The 5,725-nt window shown below is 38.0% G+C and overlaps 1 pseudogene; it reads left to right on the forward strand.

Annotated features, from left to right (window-relative positions):
• Positions 1-202: 202 nt before the first annotated feature.
• Positions 203-2,399, forward strand: LOC147429102 (uncharacterized; annotated as a pseudogene).
• The last annotated feature ends 3,326 nt before the right edge of the window (positions 2,400-5,725 follow it).

A 5,725-nucleotide genomic window follows, 5' to 3' on the forward strand; every position in this document is an offset into this window, starting at 1 on the left:
TCTTTAGAATGGGGCTTTTTACATTGAAATGACTAGAGAACGTGACAACACGACAATGCGATATTGTCGCGCATCGGAAGATTGTCCCAATAAGAATAGAGCTTTTCAAAAAAGGATCGATATGATGCGCCATTTAGAGAGTTGTCATCAAATTTTCATCACCATTCCAAAGCTAGCATGTGGTCGACCTAAGGAGGGAGAGATGATTCAAAAACCCACATCTTCTAGAGCTATTCGGCAAACCAAGAAGCGCTTCACTAACTTAGAGTTCAAGATTAAGAGTGCTAGAAACAAGCATCTACTAGATATAAAGAAGAGGGCACCGATCATATGGGAACGTCGACAACATCGACCACGTAAAAAGAAAACCTATGAAACATGTGATGAATGGTTAGATTCATATGTGAAAGAAAAGATGGAGCAATGGGAGAATGGGATGCCACATCGTGTGCAGATGATTGAATGACATATCAAAATTGGCTACGATGACGTGGTATGTAGCTACTAAATTCATTTGTTTTTTTAATACATAGTGTAAGCCAATCATTGAGTGAAACATAACTATTAAATCTTTTGACTATACATCAACAATAGAGAAGGAAAAAAAAAGTAAGAAGGAGATGGAGGAGCAAGCTAATGAGTGATGAGAAGGCACAAGAGGATAATTTCCTCGAGCAAAACCATTGGGAGCCCACTTCTGTAAGCCACTCACCTCATCCAACTCCAAATATACACATTGTATTGTTGTCCAATACCATGTATTAAAACGTTTAGTGTTAATTTTATTGATATAGATGTCACTTGGAGTTGAGAATACACAATCGCCCATGGCTCCGCGAAAGTCTTGTAGAAGATCAATTTCAAACTCACTTTCTTTGATTGTTGCTGGTACACGACATGTAGGGCTTTATATCGAAGTAAGATGAAAATTTGATTTTCATCAGTGCTTTCACTTATGGTTCTAATTTTGTTATGTTCTCCATATTCTTCCTCGTAGGAGCATTTGTATGCTAAACCAAAAACTCCAACTACACCTATAGAGATAAACTCCCCTATGGGGAGTAGTGGGACTAGAGATATCTATGGCACCATTTCTCAAGGTGTTTTTGATTGGAAAATTCCACCTACATCATCTAAGGCTTCCAAGTTGGAAAGGTGACTCCTCTCTCCTTGACCTTTAGCTTTGTTTTTTGTTGCATGCACAAGTAGTGATTGGATTGATGTATTTTGCTATGAGATTGTGGTCTTTATAGTGACATGGTATTCCATTTGAGATCCTCACGTTATGGCATAGCAGTGGATTGCGATATAAACCTTATCAATGACATCGTATCCAGTGAAGCCAATACTCAGTCAATGAATATGTTTGCCTTGTAAGTCTATTATTTTCTTCATTAGTTATTGTTTTTTTGATTGATTGAGTGCTACTAAGTAATAGACCACACGTGGATTGTAGATGGATGGAGCACATTTTTTCTAGTGACATTATTGAGCATGTTTGGTTTGTGGATAGTTTGTGGTTCTCATATATGCTCACAAATACAAGTCAACTTGCTATGGAGAATTTCTTTGGAAAGGTGGACTTAGCAGCCCAAACATTTACATTCTTTCCAATTATCAGTAGGATGAGGAAATTTGTCTCCCCTAAGATCGATAGAGTTCGTCTTAAAGTTTATTTAATAATAGAGTTTGTGTCACTTTAGATCACATTGGACTCTCATGATATTTTAGAATGGCCATCTTCGTCGCTTGTCTGGATTGCCATTTGGGCAAAGTTCACTCTTGTTTTTCGACTCCTTATCCTTATGCTCAATAATTGACTACTTGCCACACATAGAGAGTTACTAGTCAAAATTTATTTGTTGTATGTATATATCCATAATTATTAATAAGTACTTATGTGAAACGAGCGTGATTTTCTTAGGGCACTCGCACATTTCTCCAACTACTGCTCACATGAGGTTATTAAGGAGGAGCTTTTGAAACCTCGACAATATTGTCACATTGACTCAATAGAGGTTTGATAAGTACTTTTGTAGGTTTACTATAACTGTCATTTTTACTTGGATAAGATCTTTCTTAATTGATGCTTTTTGAAATAGACACCTATGCAGCCAAATGGGTTTGATTGTGGCTATTATGTCATGACAATTATGAGATTTCTCATTATGGGAGGTATACAACACAAAAGATCAAGGCAATGGGTATGTTCTTGGGCTTTGTTTCAATCTAAACTAAAAATGTTGTAGTTATTGTGTATGTAATATGAAGAACTTGTGTATGCTAAAATTAGTTGTTTTTTTTTGTAGCTATCAAAAAAAATGTTCAAGCATGAGGATGTGGAGGAGACAAAGAAAAGCTTGCATAGCTGGACCCAAAAGCTCTTGGTTGATGATTAGGGACTTTATATTATGGGCCATGGCATGTCACCTTTTATGGCGTTCCATTTTACTCTCTTATGGCGATCATGATTTTTTGCATTGGCCAACTTTGTAATGGAAACTTTTTGAGAACAAAAAAAGATTTTGTTTTGGCCAATGCCTTGCTATTTTCAAATGGAGCCTTTTGTAGTAGTTCTTTTCAATTAGAGACAATGAGCATGTGGAAGGGATTTGAGTTGTATTTATAAGGTATTGCAATAGAGTTTTTATGCCACATTTTTTGCATTGGTGTATCAATTTTATTTTAAATGGTGGTTGATTATGGTCTTGAGAATTTTCATCTTAGGGCAATAGAGTTTCTATGACACATTTTTTGCATTGATGGTTGATTATGTTCTTTGGAATAAGAGCCAATTTGCACAAAGTTGAGATGTACTTACAAGGTAGTGAAATGGACAGGATATGCCACAATTATTTCTTTTTTGCTTTGGTCTTCTAATATACCTACAAATGTACACAAAGTATCTTCCAAGGGTGCACACTAAGCTTGGGTAAGACGCTGGAAAAAAGTAAACCAAATATGATCCATAGTAAGAGATGTGGCAACAAAGAAATGTCATGGCAAGGTCTATATGTTTAAATCACTCTCAATAATCTTTGAGAATTGAAAGAAATTGAGATCTACAACCACCAAGAAAAGGGCAAATAAAACTTCAAATAAAATCTATTTGAATTGGAATGTGTTCTCTATACACAAGGAGAATCCTCATAATGGAGGCAAGGACCCTAATCTTGTTACAACCATTATCAAGGCTCAATGTGTAGATTCGCTCTTCGTTTTCATAATCGGGATACTCACATGCCACTATTTGACAATAAAAACTATTAGAGTCATCACAAACCTGAGCACCTTGCCCCACGATGCTCTTCTCAGCACCATCAAAGCAATGTTTTTTTGCCAAAGGCAATAATGCATGCCACAAAAATGTATCATCAGGATCTACAATTAATGTCTTAGTACAACAATGAGGGCACCAAACTCGCGCCCTTCCTTCAAAACGCACTCGATGTCGACCTCGTTGATGCTTTCTCCTTAGTACACCTGTGTGATGAGGTGGCTTTGGGTGTTGGTTAGTGACTATGCTCACATGATTGGGTTTAGGGTTATCTTCTTTGGATCTTTCACGATGACCATGACCTAAACGAGTTTGGGTCACATGCTCCTGAATTTGACGCACACTACCACCAGTTGGCATGTCTATAAGAGATGGGGACACCAGTGATCTCAAGGCATCTCTTGCCATTGTCAATTGGTGCATGATTATCTCTTTCTCTTTGACACTCTTTGATGGTAGTCCTTCTTGTATGGCTAAAAGGGTTGCCTGGACTTCTTTGAAGGTAGTGAGCACCTCTTCCTCTTGCAGTTTTTCACCAGCATCAATGTCGTTAGAGTCACCACACATCATCTCATGTGCATTGTCCACTATGGGAAAAATGGTATTCAAGTGGGGAAGGTATTGCATGACTATAAGACGAATGCCATATAAGTGTTTACATTCTGAACCCCAATCTGGACAGTCACAGTAGTTGCTTTGTAAGCTCACATAGTACCATATATTTGGAGTAGTCATGCTCCGTATATGAAATTGCAACAACATCTCATCCACAACTTTCAAGCTTGTTGGGTCCTCTTTGTATCTTTGCAAGAGCTTCTCCTCTTATTTTAGCCGATGTGTGTGCCTTTCAGATGATCCACTTTGCCCAAATCGCTTTGAATCGGCTATCACCAATACATATTTTATGCATATTAGGATAGTTTCTAAGTAACAAGCAAGAGAAAGTCACAAAAACATACCTATTTCTTGCTTTTGTTTGAAGAATCTCAACAAGGTTCCCCCCATGCGATTGCCAGTCTTAGAGTCTCCCACAAGGGCATGTAATAACTCTATAATTGATTGATTGATACGTGCTTCCAAAAGGGTATACTTTATGTACTGCCACAATCGCTCTACTAAATTTGTAGTGTCCACGCTGCCGTGGTTGAAGATCCTTCCAAAATTTGGCCATCGTTTTCTCCACATGCAAGAATCCCCACACCAACCATTTGTGATGTATCGAACTATATTCTGGTAGGATGCATATCTTTGAAGCAATAGTTGGTATCTTCCCACAAAGTCTTCCTCTGTTGCACTATGCATGAGATTTGACATCTCCACGTATACATCTCCGTGCATCTCCATGGGAACTTTCCACAGGAGGAATGTACTATCACAAAAAATACCCGCTATTCACAAAACATGCTATAAGAAAAAGAAATACCTGTGGAAGAAGATTTTCAACCCAAGCCTTCTTGGTGTGGAACCAACACAGCAACACATGGCAAGAAATTTGGGATCGATCACCATTTGCCTCATGTATCCAAACAATGCTTATCTTCCTCCACTACATTGAGTAAGGCTTCAAGTTCTTGTTGCGATTTATCAATAACAAGAGCACTAGGACAAATATGTCCCATTTTTTAGAACACTTTATGAAGTGTTAGCTCTAAAGCTATAACCTCATGGCGACCACCAACATCTGAGGTGCACAACATGAACCATATTGGAATACCCACACAGTTGATTGGGAAGCACAGCCGCAAACAATGGTAGACCAAATGCATTTGTTTTGAAGGTACTATCAATTGCCCACGAGTTATTTTGAGAAAAATGCATAACTATCTCGAGCATCCATTCATCTTGCAATATTAGGATGAATGGTCTATCCTTTGGATCCATGGCATTGGGATTATATGGTTGGACGTACAACACCTACATGTAACAACTTATCAAGACATAGTAGTTATGGTAAAAATACTCTCATTGGTTTGGATCTTACCTTATGTAGTTTTTGCAAGGCTAAAGCTTCCATATACATTGTTGTCCAATCATCATTACTTACTCTATCCGTAAAAACCATACACACATGCCATAAACTTTCACGTTCTATTAAACTCACTAAAGATTCTAATCATAAGTAGTTGTTTAGAAGTACCTTGAATGCGAGCTCGATATGACAACATTTGGATCTCCCCTGGGATCATAAAGAATCTGTAGATTGTGCGCTCCAGTATGGAAGCCCTTTCCATTTGGATCTTTTCTTTGGACAATGACAATTGTGCAACATGGCGAGAGCTTCCAACATCGAATAAGTCATCCAAGCAACATTTTATGACATGTGGGTGAATTGGCAAATGATAAAGATCACTTATTGACCCAGGAACATGCCCTTGATGGACTGGATTGACAATAATACGCACATCGTCGTGTTCCTCTATGAACTCCACATGTACCTTGAATGTGGAA

The sequence above is a fragment of the Adiantum capillus-veneris genome, chromosome 22, assembly GCF_014529385.1.
Source record: "Adiantum capillus-veneris isolate H3 chromosome 22, ASM1452938v2, whole genome shotgun sequence".
Classification (NCBI taxonomy): domain Eukaryota; kingdom Viridiplantae; phylum Streptophyta; class Polypodiopsida; order Polypodiales; family Pteridaceae; genus Adiantum; species Adiantum capillus-veneris.